At 58.4% G+C, this 14,285-nt stretch overlaps 1 long non-coding RNA gene across 4 annotated transcripts; it reads right to left on the bottom strand.

Annotated features, from left to right (window-relative positions):
- Nucleotides 1-1,940: 1,940 nt before the first annotated feature.
- Nucleotides 1,941-13,940, bottom strand: LOC123591234. 4 transcript variants are annotated; one of them, XR_006709178.1, is made up of 4 exons: nt 13,228-13,732; nt 12,561-12,845; nt 10,952-11,251; nt 1,941-3,754 (listed from the first exon to the last, which is right to left on the bottom strand). It is a non-coding gene; the product is annotated as an uncharacterized LOC123591234 (long non-coding RNA). The 4 variants fall into 4 exon arrangements; XR_006709179.1 differs by lacking the exon at nt 1,941-3,754 and adding an exon at nt 6,739-6,780; XR_006709176.1 differs by lacking the exon at nt 1,941-3,754 and adding an exon at nt 8,032-9,541 and having other exon boundaries at nt 13,228-13,739.
- Nucleotides 13,941-14,285: the final 345 nt, after the last annotated feature.

Raw genomic sequence — 14,285 nt, 5'->3', positions numbered from 1 at the left:
GACACGGGCGACCCGGTGGCGGTCTGCCGCGGGACGGTCTTCGGGGCCTGGGGGAGAGCGCAGGGAGGAGCCCTCGGATCCTCCCCAGCTGGAGGGGTGCACCTGTCTGCACACCTGCTCCCGGGGGCTCGCACCTTCCAGCTCCGGTGGCGCTCGGTCGGGGTACTTTGGGCACCTGTGTTTGGGCACTTCAGGATTGCTGTGTCTTCTCGTGGGATCTGTCCTGTGACCTTCAGTAATCACCCTCTTGGTTCCCAGCCTCCGACATTTTACTTTACTGGACGTTGGTGTACCGTCCCTGCTTTTCGTTTCCCATGATGCCGGTGAGGTTCACCTTCTGGACCCTTTGTCTCGGCTCACAGCTGCCAGTCCCGGCTGTGGCCTGGTGCACGCAGACCGTTCACACACAAAGGAATCTGTGCGCTGGGGCTGTGTGTTCTCCGTGAGCTCCTCTGTTCCTTTTCTCCTTGCCTTCCAGGGCTTTCGACCTGCTGGATGCTTAAGGTCCCGGTCGCAGGCCGTTTCAAGGACATCAGTGTCTCCGTGGCCGCAGGTATGTCGGCCAGAGAGGTCTCTTCCGGAGTCTCTTCTCACAGGTAACCAGCAGGTTAATCGGTGCCCCTGGTCCGTTCGGCTTAGTGGATTTCCACGGTGCCCGCCTCACACTGTGACGACGAAGGCGCGGCGAGCACTTGAAGTGGTACCGCCAGCGCCTGCACCCCGGACCCAGCCAGCGGCGGCCAGGTCCCCTGGCATGTCGTCCCTCCGCCGCCAGCAGGTGCCGGCGGCCGGATCCCACGTCCCGGGTCCCGGGATGTCCCTGTTGGCTGGAACCAAGCATGGCGCGTGGAGCTGCGGCCACCGTGTTCAGTTCAGGGGGCCCGTGTGCTGGGTGCAGGTGAGTGAGGAGCCACGGCCTGGTGGCTGGTTTTGGGAGAAGACGTGAGGCGGAGCCAGCTGCCCTTGGGACCTGTTGGGGGGACGGGTCCGAGATAGGGGCGGGGTCGGGAGAACACAAGACAGCCCAGAGATTGCAGGGACCTGGTTTCGTGGACAGTCAATGAGTGACCATCCAGCTGATTGAGGGTGGACAGTGTGGACGATGACCGTCAGCTGACAGAGGGAGGACAGTGTGGATGAGTGACCACAAGGGTGCCTGAGGGTGACTGTGTAGACGAGTGACTGTCCAGGCGTCTGAGAGAGTGGATGGTGTGGACGAGTAACCATCCAAGTGTCTGAGGGTGGACGGTGTAGACGAGTGACCAGCCGGGTGTCTGAGGGTGGACGGTGTAGACGAGTGACCAGCCGGGTGTCTGAGGGTGGACGGTGTAGACGAGTGACCAGCCGGGTGTCTGAGGGTGGACGGTGTAGACGAGTGACCAGCCGGGTGTCTGAGGGTGGACGGTGTAGACGAGTGACCAGCCGGGTGTCTGAGGGTGGACGGTGTAGACGAGTGACCAGCTGGGTGTCTGAGGTGTGTACAGGGATGGTGTGTACAGGGGGGACAGTGTAGACATGTGACTACCCAGGTGTCTAAGAGAGACTTGTGGGTGACCCGAAACCACCCAGATGTGAGGCGGCCGGTCCTGGCCACCAGGATCCTGTACCCGGAGAACCGCATCCCGGTGTCCCCACCTGTCCCGGGAGCAGGGTCTGGCTGTCCCGGGAGCCATCCCGGCAGCCTCTGTGGGCAGCGTGTGCGGGTTCCACCCAAAGCTGCCCGGACCCAAGCAGGGGGCAGGGCGGGGGGCGTTTGGTGGCTTTTACAGAGCACAGGGGTCATGAGTGCGGGTGGAGGGGCCGCTGGGCAGATCGGGTCTCAGTGTTGGCCGGTCACGGTGACCTCTGCGCTCCGGGAGCCTCCACCGTCCCATCCGAGGCTTCCCACCCGCCCCCCGCCCCCCCGCCCCTCCGGCAGGCCCACCCGACCACACTGTCACTGTCGGGGCTCCACGTCCTGGGGACACACATAGCCCCTGGGGCTGAGCGGGCGGTGCCGAGCTCAAGGTGTCCCCAGGGTGCCCCCAAGGGGTCCGCGCCCCCCATCAGGGCCCACCTCCTCATGCGGGGCAGAGCGCCGTGGGCACCCACGTGACGGCCGGGTGCTAGCGACAATGTCGGAGCCGCCCGGGGAGTTCTCACCTCGCCGGCCAGAGTTGGCGGCCGCCTCCGTTCTGGAGCAGCGACTGTCACACCAGCGGGCCGCCCCCCAGGCTCTGGAGAGGGCCTGCGGGGTGGTCCTGGACGCACGGGGACGCTCCTAGGGAGACGGCCGCTGGGACCCTGGGGACACGTGTCCGGACCCCTCACACCTCACGTTCCACACGCCCCATCCCTGTCCCCGAAGCCCCGGCCCGCCACCGCCGTGGCTGTGAACCCCACGCGGCGCCACCGCCCGACTCACGCCCTCGAGGTGCTTCCGCGGCTGCCCCGGCCCACGGTCCACTCCTCGGCCCGCGGCCGGCCCACGTCGGGGGAGGCTCAGCGCCCCCAGGCGTCACCGGGGTCCCCTCTCCGGCCCCGGGGCCCACCTCCCCCGGATTCACACGCGAGGCCTACCTGCCGGCTTCTGCTCCGCGTCGCTGGGAGTCGCGTGTGGCTCCAGCCCGGGGCGGCGTTGCTGCCCTTGAGGCCCCGGCCGCCGCCTGACAGGCCCGCCGTCGACGGCCTGGCCTCGAGGGCGCGGCGCCGGGGCGGGCTCGGGGTTCCCTTTCGCCTAACGCTGTCTGCCCGGCGCCGGGACCGTGCAGAGCGTGCTGGGCGGTACGTCCCGCAAACACGCGGAGCGAGGCGGTTCACGTTTTCAGGAGCCGCGCTTTGCCGCCTCGCGAGAAGTGGAGCGGGGCTGGCGGGGCAGAGGCTGGGAGAACCGCGGGCTTGAGCGCCGGGGCTGCGGGGGGTGGGGGAGCCCAGCTCACAGGGAGCACGGAAGGTGCGGACGAGGGGGGGCGCCAGAGGCCTGCGGCAGGTGAGCGAGCCGTCCTGGAGCCCCTGTGTGGCGACAGCCGGTCTAGGAGGGTCCAGGCCGCAGCGCTGGTGGGGTCTCAGGGTACAGGGTGGCCCCGCTTCCTCCAGGAGGCCGCCAGGCTGACAGCGTGACAAGCATCGCGCGGGCGAAGGGGTCGGTGGGCTGTGGTGGGCCGGCCCTTCCTCTGCCCCCTCCCTCTTGGATCCCTTCTCCACTGTCCGTGGGCTGCGGTCTTGGGTTCCCTGGCTGTCCGTCCTGCAGTCTGGCAGGGGGGACACACACCCGGCCATGAGCCCCGACAGGCTGGGCTGGAGGCCCTCGGCCACAGGGCTGTCCATCCTGATTCTCCCGATGGGACACACAAGCCGGGGCTGCAGCGGCGTCACAGGGGAGGCCTGTCTTCCGCCTCAGTGCCGGCCTGTGTGCGGCGGAGACCGAGGGGTCCGGGGCTTCTCTCCTCATCCTTGGCCCTTTTTCAGCAAGCCCAGCAACGCCCCTGTGGGCCCAGCTGGGTGCTGTCCAGCGGAAATGCAGCGTGAGCCTGTGTGCCATTGTGAGCGTCCTGGTAGCCAGGTAAAAGCATGAAAGGAAACAGGTGCAACTAACTTGGCTGCATTTTAGTTCAGGCTGCCCGCTCAGGTCCGCCTTCTTCCCTGCGAGGTGCCAGGGCTTCCTCTCAGAGCTCCAGGCCCACAGCTTGCGGGCACACCGAGGTAGGGATCCTGGCATCGCTGTCCCCACCTCTGTATTTGGAGACGTCTAAGCTGACTCGCTTACTCTGTGGAACTGAACCAGAGAGAGCCCTTTATGCCAGCAGGAGGGTTTGCTTTGACGCCCCTACTGGCTGGACCCCTGGGGTCCCTGTGGCCTTCATTTCCAAGGGTCCACACTCCTTCCTGTCCTTGTCCCTGTGTAGACTCGGCTTGTTCACAGGCAGATGGAGGCCAGCCAGCCTCCAGGACAGCAGCACGGCGATCAGTGCAGACCTGCATCCTCAGGGCCTCGAGGGTCCTCCCCCCCCCCCGCCCAGTGCCTACCTACTGACTGCTTTTGATTCTCTCTACCTCTGCCCCTCCCCCACACAACTCTCTCTAAAACAAAAACAAAAACAAAAACAAAAGATTAAAAATATTCTAACACACAGTTTAAAGCCCAGAAACCCTGGGTTGCACGGCTCCCCCCGCCTCAGGCTCATTCACTTTCAGGGAGAACCACAGACAGTGGGGCCACATGGGAGCACTGGAGGGAAATACACGTATCATGTCCACCCCGTGAGTCCTGAGACGTGGCGTGGGCTGTCATCATACAGCGGCCCCCATTCGCCCGCCAGAGCAACCTGGAGCCTGGGCCCTGGGCAGCTCTCCGCAGCTATAAACACGGAAGTTTAAACTTTTGGTTTTTTTTTTAATGTTTATTTATTTTTGATAGAACACAGTGGGGAGGAGAAGAGGGAAAGGGAGACACAGAATCTGAAGCAGGCTCCAGGGTTCCAGCTGTCAGCACAGAGCCGATGCGGGGCTCGAACCCACAGACCATGAGATCGTGACCTGAGCTGAAGTCGGTCGCCCACCCAGGCTCCCCGAAAGTTTAAACTTTTAAATTAATTGTTAAGTATCTAGAACACATTTCTGTTTTTTCTACACGTCAGGTAGTGGGTGGGCATGCCCCAACCCGCCAGTCTGGGACCCCGCCTGCCCGAGGACCACACGTGTTCCTGCTTTCTGAATAGGGTCGCGCAGTGAGGGCGGCATCCTAGGGTTCTGGCCGGGACCGTCCAATGTCAGCCTCACCGGAATCAGGAACTCGGGGAAACACAGCTGCAGGAAACGGGGAGGTTTAGGCACGTTGTTCAGCACGGTATCGTCCACAGGAGGTGTGACCCAGCAAACCTGCCTGCGCACACGTGCACGTACACAGCGATACACACGATCATCTAATTCTGAGTCTGAGCGCAGCAAGGTTGACAGGAATCAGCTGGGGTTACTTTGAAGCTGGGCTGCACGAGGGAGCCTCCTGAATCCGTCCAGGGGGGGCCTCCGGGACCTCCTCTCTGGCTGCTCTCCTGACCTGCTGAGCTCAGTCCTGGCCACACCCTTATCCTACCGTGAAACCCTCACGAGTCCGCGTCCGGTCCTTCTCAGAGCAGGGTCCCCAGGAACTTGTCGAAATGCAGGTTCTCAGGCTTTCCAAGGCCAGCTGGGTAGGGTCTGGGGGTGGGCCCAGTGACCTGTGCCTCCAGCAATGACACTGAAGGTCAACAGGACAAACGCTCATCGCCGATGGATTCGAGGGCTAATCCCTCTTGGCAGCGATTCCGAGCCTCGCTGAGAAGTGCACATCTTCTGAGACCCCCAGGGATCCTGGCTCCCAGGGCCCACGAGAGCTGTGTCTGGTGCCAGATGATGCAGACGCCGTTGCCGGTGAGGAAGGAGCCGTCTTGGGGCAAATGTTACTTTCGAGGGCTTCTGACAATGCACCCTGAATGGGCACAGGATCGCTGTGGAGCACTCGCCATGGTGGGCTGGCCTCAGGGCAGCCCAGGCCCCCAAATCCTGTCTCCCCAGAAGGGAGGGGCCCAGTGAGTCAGCCTGGAGAAGAGAAAGTTGAGGAAGGTGAGGGGTGCTGGCATCGTATTTGAGATTGCCGTGTGAGCCACGGGGGCGAGCTCTGTGTTGCAGCGAGAGCTGGTGGTGCTCACGGTAAGAAGGAGCCTGCACCCTGGCTGCAGCCGCTCCCTACTAACTCACGTCCGCGATGCCGTTAGTTTCCTGGAGCCCTTATATTTCTTAAAAAAAATTTTTTTTTGTTTATTTACTTTTGAGAGAGAGACAGAGTGAGAGTGGGGGAGAGGCAGAGAGAGAGGGAGACACAGAATCCGAAGCAGGCTCCAGGCTCTGAGCTGTCAGTACAGAGCCTGACGCGGGGCTCGAACTCAAGAACTGTGAGATCATGACTGAGCTGAAGTCGGTAGCTTAAACAACTGAGCCCCCCAGGCGCCCCGCCCTAACATTTTTTTTTTTTTCAACGTTTATTTATTTTTGGGACAGAGAGAGACAGAGCATGAACGGGGGAGGGGCAGAGAGAGAGGGAGACACAGAATCAGAAACAGCCTCCAGGCTCTGGGCCATCAGCCCAGAGCCCGACGCGGGGCTCGAACTCACGGACCACGAGATCGTGACCTGGCTGAAGTCGGACGCTTAACCGACTGCGCCACCCAGGCGCCCCCGCCCTAACATTTCTTAAGGTGGAGCTAAATCATTCTGCGAAGTAACTGACCTAAAACGTTGTATCAGTTAGTGTACAATATAATGATTTGAAATATGTGAAATAACCACCGCTAAGTTTAGTTACCATCCCTCACTGGGCACACGGTGACAATTTGTTTTTGTGATGACAACATTTAAGGTCTATTCTCTTAGCAGCTTTCAAATATACAATACGGTGTTATCACCTGCAGTCGCCATGGCGTCCCTAGGACTTATTTCCCTCATAACTGGAAGTTTTGTACCATCTGATGGTCTTCACCCATTTTGCCTACTCCCCGCCCCCGTCTCTTGTAACCACCAATCTGTTCTCAGTAACTATGAGTTTATTTTACTTTATTTTTTTAGATTCCACAGATAAGTGAGATCATGCAGTATTTGTCTTTGTCTGACTTATTTCGCTTAGCGTAATACCTTCAAGGTCCCCTCCATGTCGTTGCAAATGGCAAGATGTCATTCTTTTTAGGTTTGTATATGTATATACACACTGCATCTTCTTTATCCATTCTTCTGTCAGCGGGCACTTGGGCTGCTTCCATATCTTGGCTACTGTAAATAATAGTGCAGTGAACAGAGGAGTCAGGCATCTTTTTGAGTTACTGTTACTGTTTTCTTCAAATAAATACCCCGTAGTGCAATTGCTGGGTTGTAGGGTAGTTCTATTTTTAATATTCTAAGGAACCTCCACGCTGTTTCCCAGAGTGGCTGCACCAGTTTGCATTCCCACCAGCAGGGCAAGAGGGTTCTCCTTTCTCCACATCCTCACCAACACCTGTTGTTTCTTGTGCTGTTGAGTTTAGTCATTCTGACAGGTGTGAAGGGGTACCTCCTTGTGGTTTTGATTTATATGTCCCTCATGATCAGTGATGTTGAGCATCTTTTCATGTGTTTGTTGGCATCTGGATGTCTTCTTTGGAAAATGTCTGTTTAGTTCCTCTGTCCCTGCTTTAATCGAATTTTTGTTTCCTCGCTATTAGGTTTTATAAGTTCTTTACACATTCTGGATGTCAGACCCTTATTGGACACATGATTTACAAGTATTTTTTCCCCCATTTTGTAGGTTGATGGTTGATGGTTTCCTCTGCTCGGCGGAAGCTTTTTAGTTTGATGTGGTCCCCTTGTTTATTTTGTTGTCGTTTTTGCTGTTAGTGTCAAATCCAGAAAATCCAAGATAACAATGTCAAGGAGCTTACCACCTATGTTTTCTTTTAGGAGTTTTATGGTTTCAGGTCTTACTTTCAAGTCTTTGATCGATTTCAAGTGAATTTTTGTGTATGGGGGAAGATAGGGGTATTAGGTTCATTCTTTTCCATGCAGTTGTCCAATTTCCCAGCACCATTTACTGAAGAGACTGACCTTTCCCCCATCGTGTGTTCTTGCCTCCTTTGTCGTGAATTGACTGTATATGTGTGAGTTTATTTCTGGGGTCTCTATTCTATTCCATTGATCTATGTGTCTACTTTTATGCCAGTACCATACTATTTTTATTACTGTAGCTTTGTAATACAGATTGAAATTGGGGAATGTGATGCCTCCAGCTTGCTTCTTCTTCCTCAAGATTACTTTGGCTATTTGGGGCCTTAAGTGGTTCCATACAAATTTTAGGATGGTCTGTTTTATTTCTGTGAAGAATGCCCTTTGAATTTTGATAGGGATTGCATCAAATCTGTAGACTGCTTTAGATAATATGGACATTTTAACAATATTAATTCTTTCAATGCATAAATGTGGCATAGCTTTCCATTTGTGTCTTCAATTTTTTTTTTTTATCAATGTTTTATCGCTTTTCACGTACAGATATCTCACCTCCTTGGTTAAATTTATTCCTGAGTATCTTATTGTTTTTCATGCAATTGTAAATGACAGTTAATTTTTCTTCCGATTGTTTATCATATCAGTATATGGAAACAACAGATTTGTGTGTATTGATTTTGTAACCTGCAACACCACTGAATTTGTTGATTAGGCCTAACGGTTTTGGGGTGGGCGTCTTCAGGGTATCCTATAGAAGTATCATGTCATCTGCAAACAGTGACAGTTTTACTTCTTCCTTTCCAATTTTGATGCCTTGTGTGTTTCATATGGCCTGATTACCGTGGCTAGGACTTCCAGTAGTGCATTGAACAGGAGTGTTGGGACCAGATATCCCTGTCTTATTCCTGATCTTCGAGGAAGAGCTCTCAGCTTTTCACAGCTGAGTGTGACATTAGCTGTGGCCTTCTCATACATGGCCTTTATTATGCTGAGGTGTGTTCCCTCTACTCTCACTTTGTTGAAAATTTTTATCAGGCACGGATGTTGAGTTTCATCAAATGCTTTTTCTGCATCATGTATTGAGATGATGATGTGATTTTTAACCTTCATTTAGTTAATGTATCATGTTGATTTGCAGATGTTGAACTATCCGTGCATTCCAGGGATAATCCCACTTGATCATGGTGTGTGATCCTTTGAAAGTGTTGCTCAATTTTGTTTGCTGACAATTTGAGGATTTTTTAAAATCTATGTTCAGAAACCCTGGCCTGTGGGATTCTTTTCTTCTCGCGTCCTTGTCTGGCTTTGGTATGAGGGTAATGCTGGACTCAGAATGGATTTTTAAGTGTTCCCCCCACCGTTTCTTCTATTTTTTGGAAGATTTTGAGAAAGATTGGTGTTAATCCTTCCATTGAGGTTCGGTGGAATTCCCCGGTGAGGCCATCTGGTCCTGGACTTTTGTCTGCTGGAGGTTTTTGATCCCTGAGCCAATCTCCTTACTAGTAACTGGTATTCAGAGCGTCTATTTCCTCATGCCTCAGTCTTCTAAGTGATTTTCAAGTGTGCTGACAGGTTCTAAGCTTATCTGGATTCTCTGAAGCCAGTGGCCTGGACTGCTCCATGGACTTCTGAGTCAGTCCCTCTGGCTGTTATATCGCTGAGGCTGCAAGGAGGTGCAGAGGTGGATGCAGTCTCTTCTGGGGGACCGAGCCGGCTGCTGAGGGGTGGGGGGCAGGCAGCCATGTTTGAACGTCAGCAAAGGAAAGGGGAGCATCCAATGGAGGGGAAGCCCCACCCAGTAGGGCCAGCCAGGGTCGCTGCCCCCACAGGGGCTCAGCTCCACTTGGCCCCCAGCACACGCACTCAGCGATTGCCCTGGCCCCCTCCCCGCCCCTCCTCTCAGGACGTCAGTTCCTGCTGGGCCAGGTCGGTCTTCATTCCAAAACAGGAAAGGGGTTTGGCCTCAAGCGGGCGTCTGCACTCTGTCACCAGAGGGCGCCAGAGGGCGGTGGAAAGACTTGAAGGCTGCAGGTTTTGCAGCACCGCCTCCAACGTCCTGGGAACAGAATCAAGTCTCAGCTTTATCCTTGTGGGCCCCTGGGCCCCATCAGCCCCTCAGGGCCTTTGTGCCCGGAGCCATGGCCTGCTCAGGCCGCTCTGCTAGTTTGGAAATCAGCTTCCGGGTAATGTGGATCCTGGCTGGGCAGCTATGGGCAGCAGCGGCCTGGGCACCGAGGAGGGCTGGCCAGCCTGTGCTCACCAAACACAGCCTGCCCGAAATGCTGGTGGCACGTTTTTGTTTTTCCAATATATGAAGCTTATCGTCAAACTGGTTTTCATACAACACCCAGTGCTCATCCCAAAAGGTGCCCTCCTCAATCCCCATCAGCCACCCTCCCCTTCCTCCCACCCCCCCATCAACCCTCAGTTTGTTCTGTTTCTAAGAGTCTCTTATGCTTTGGCTCTCTTCCACTCTAACCTCTTCTTTTTTTTTTTTTTTTTTTTCCTTCCCCTCTCCCATGGGTTGGTGGCACGTTTTTTTTCAATTTCTCCGGTCCTCTTTCCCTGTAACCAGTGAGGGCGGGCTCAGCCACAGATGGCCCCGCCCCCACAGGGCCTCCTTGGTGTCTTCCTGCGCAGGCCCCGGGGCTCCGTCTCTGGGGTCCCCAACCCTCGGCCCAGTGGGCCCCCAGAAGCCGTGGGTGCTGTTCTGGGCCTGCAGCTCAGGGAGGTAGATGGAGCCACATGTGGGAGTGTCCGTGGTCCAGGAAGAGTGGGGGTGGCCACGCCAGAGGACCCACAGATCAGGGTCAGTCTCTGCTTGAAGGGTGACGCACGGTGGCAGCGGGGTACCCATCGACCGACCCGGAGAGACTGGGGACCTGGTAGCCTCCCTTTGTGTCACCTGCGTGCCCCTTTAGTGAACCCGCGGCTGCCAGCACAGCCCTGCCTGCCCCTGGCTCCGTGGACGCCCAGCCACCTGCTCAGTGTTCTCTCCGGGACACGGTTTCTCAAATGTTCCAAATCTCCAAGTCCTTCTCCCTCAACAATTCCTCCACTTTGTGTCTGCCCTCTCTCGTTCTACACAACATCCAGCTTCATCTCTGGCTTTCATCCTCGATCCCCCCCCCCGCCCAGGCCACACCCTGGGGGGGGGCTTCTCTCCAGCTGTCACTTCCCCGGCCCCCCTAGAACACACGCAGAGGTGTGGTTTCCCTGAAGCTCCCAGCCCCACAGGTACCCGCATGGTGCTTGGGAGGGCAGCCAGCAGAGCCCACACACTTCTCAGGACTGGAGGTGGGACCCGAGGCGAGGGGCAGGGCCAGGTCCCGGAGGTGAGCGCTGTCACCTGGGACAGTGCCTTCTCCCCGCCTCCCCTGTGCCCGCGGGGGGGGGGGGGTAGCTCTGTGTGTCTGTCTTCTCATGAGGACGCGGGCCCCCCATTGGCTCCCTTAGCCCCAGTTACCTCCACAGACGCTCCCTGCCGCATCATCTCCAGATGTGGCCGTGGGGACCGTATTCACTCAACCGTGGTGGAAATAGGAAAGCACTGACTCGGTGGAGGGAGATGTAGGGAGGCAGGGTCGGCGGCGGAGGGAAGTGTGTCCAGGAGAAACGGGGAGCCCTGCCGGCTGGCGGGTCCTCTGCTGGGTCCTCTGAGGGGATCTGGACTTTGTTCCGGGGCTGAGTTTCCAGATGCAGCTGGATGTCACTGGCTTACACATAGGAGGCCACTGCCACTTGGATGGACGGCTGGTGAAAGAGGCTGGGAAGAGGGAGGAAGTCAGGAAGGCAGTGTGTGGGGGGCTGGATTTGGTGCAGAGAGGGCGTGGGGGCCACCAGGGGAGCTGTGAGCCACGGGTGGAGAGTGCGGGTCTGTGAAGCATGGGGAAGGGCGGGAGCACACCCGCACTCGGGACAGGTCCGCTGGGTCCGCAGAAGGACACGAGGTCCCAACAGAGCATGACAGAGCAGGGCCAACGGGAAGTGTCAGTACGGGTCTGTGCACACCCATCTCCACTGCAGATGGCAGGGCCCTTCGGAGCACACACGCGGGGTCACCTTCCAGTGGGTCAGCATGGGGAACACCCCCCTCCTCCAGGTCCTGGGCCAGTCTCCAGGAGTGGAGCCCTGTGGCCTTTCTTGGGGTGTGGGGGGCATGGGGAACCACCCCGTCCTCCTGATCTGGGGCCAGACCCCCCGGGGGAGCGTAGCCCTGTGTCCCTGGCACAGGGGACCCGGGGAAGCACACCTTGGCTCCCTCATCCTGGGCCAGGCTCCAGAGACACGGAAGCTGAGCCTGGACCAGCCCAGGTTGGGTGCAGGTGATGGGCCAGAGGGACGAGTGTGGTGCGAACAGATCCCGCACGGGACAAGAGTCACCGAGCTCACAGAAAAAAAGAAGGCCGGCCTCTTTCTTGCTGTCCAAACTCGTTCCTGACAGGACCAACACCAGCAGGACCAGGAGGACTTGGCAAAAGCTGAGTCTGTGATTAGGATCAGGGATGGACCCTGACCTATGTCTCACTGAGCACCAGTGGTACTCTGGGGTCCTCGGTGCCGTGCACATTTCTTGCCTATAAAAATAAAATCAATTGCATTCTGCTTCACTTTTAAAAGGGAAGAATCTGAGAAATGTTATCCAGTGCCACGAACGGAGTTACTCCTCTGCTGGCTCTCACCCTCCTGCCCTCCTTTGTGTGTCCTTCCTGCCTCCAGCCAGCCTCACTGACCAGATGTCACCAGGCCCAGAGCCCAGCTCTCCTCACCCGCCCACATCCCCAGCTCCACCGCCGTCTCCATCACAAAGGAAGCTCAGGCATCACATCTGGTCGAGGCCGAGGGGTCTCGCCCTGCTTCAGGGTCCTCGTCTGTGGGGCAATATGAGCGTCTGCCCCAAATACCGCCGCGGCTCCTTAACCACTGCAAGCCGCCGCCTGCGCCGTGCCTTCTAGCGTCAGAGCGTGCTCCTCCGTGGCCGAAGCCCCCAGCCCCGGCCCCGCACCTTTCTGCTTCAGTTGTGACACAGCGTCTGCTCCCCCGCCCCCTTGAAAGGAAGCAGGCACGCGCCTCACCGTGACCTTCATCAGAAGGGCCATGTGTCACCCAAGCGAACACTGAAAAGCTGGTTCCTGATTCTCCGCGTTCTTTCTTCCCGACTGGACCTGCGGCCTGCCTGAGACCAGGCGCCAGGAATGAGGCCCGTGGGGGTCGGAGGCCACCGCAGGCGACTTGTGTGAGACTCCGGGTTTGGGCGTGTGTGTTACACAGCACAGCCAGTCCGTCCTGACAGCACGCAGAGGCGGTCTCCCCGATGTGTCTCTGACCTGGAGCCCTCCTGCCCCTTCGAGGTGATGCTCCTGGCAGGAAGGAGGGAGGGGAGGGCCGGGAAGGACAGCACAGACGTCCATGGTTGTGGGGGGTGGGGGGGCGCGGGGGCGGGGGCAGGACTGCAAGGCTGGTGACGGCTTGGCTCCTGGGAGCCTTCAGGACACCGGGCTCCCGGTGTCCAGACTGGCCAGGTCTGACCACGCAGGAATGCGGCCAGTGCGTTTGTAGCTCTGGGTTTGTGGCCCCGCAAGACCGCAGAAGCCGGCGGGAAGCAGGCTGCCCCGGGAGTGTGCACGGCCCCCTGCAGCTGCCCCTCGGCTCCGTGCGCTCCCGCCGTCAGGTGCGGTTCTGGAGGCCACGCCCCCCGAGCCACCGGCTTTCCCGCGCCCACAGCGCCTCGTCCCCACTTACCCGGCTGTAGATGACGTTTGCCAGCTATCGCCGGGTGCTCAGTGGGGCTGGCAGCTGGGTAAATCCCACAGAATGAGGAGAAAAGGGATCAGCAACGAATTATAAAAAACAACCTCTTCCGTGAGTTGCTCTTGTTCAACTGTGTGCGTCAGCTCTGGGCGGGGAAAACCTCCGAGTGCCGTGAACCGAACCAGCCCCTGCAGTCCCGAAGTGGAAAGGAACACAGTTTGCCCCGTGCACAGCGGGCGGGCAGAGCGAGGCCGCGCATGCGCGCTTCCTGCGGTCCTGCCGGAAACTCTGCGGGAGGCCGCTGCGGGCCGCGCGCCGGGAGGACGGCGCGCGAGCGAGCCCACGCGCGGCCGGAGGGAGCGGCGCACGCGCGAGCGAGCCCACGCGCGGCCCGAGGCAGCGGCGCATGCGCCCGCGTGCAGGCGGCGCGGCGTCCACCGCGGCCCGAGAGCCCTGGCCCGGCGACGCGGGCCGCTGGTGATTCGGCCCCTCCGCCCCGCTCCGCCCCTGGCCTGGGAGGCGCCGTGTCCCGGTGACGCGCACCCCTGCAGGCGGGGCTCTGCCGGCCGGGGTCAGAGGTGCGGCGGCAGGTGCTCCTCGCCCGCCGGCGTTCCTGCACAGACGCGCGTGACTCCCGCATCTCTAAGCGCCTCTCGGCGTCGAGGACACATTCCGTGATTCTGGAGACCTGGATCTGCCCCGGGGTGGGGGGGGGGGGGGACGGGCGTGGCTGCTGCCCCCTGGGTGGGGGGCAGTTATGCAGGGGAGGGGGGAGGGGCGGGGAGAGCAGCCCCCCTCCCCCCCCAACCGCTTCCTGCGGAAGCGTCCACACTGGCGTGGAGGCGAGTCCTCCGCCGGCAGCGCCCTCCTGCGGGAGGATCCCGGTCTGCGGAGGCAGCGCTGCCGCTGGAAACGGAATGCGAGGCGCACAAGTAATTTTAAATTTACTAGTAGTCACGTTATAAAAGTACACCAAAGAAGCAGGCTGAGTTAATTTTAATATAGCTTATTTACTCAACACATCCAAAATATTGCCATTTCAAGAGATG

Source organism: Leopardus geoffroyi, chromosome B4 (assembly GCF_018350155.1).
Source record: "Leopardus geoffroyi isolate Oge1 chromosome B4, O.geoffroyi_Oge1_pat1.0, whole genome shotgun sequence".
NCBI classification, from domain to species: Eukaryota; Metazoa; Chordata; class Mammalia; order Carnivora; family Felidae; genus Leopardus; species Leopardus geoffroyi.
The sequence above is the reverse complement of the archived record's forward strand: the minus strand, read 5'-3'. Positions and strand labels throughout refer to the sequence as shown.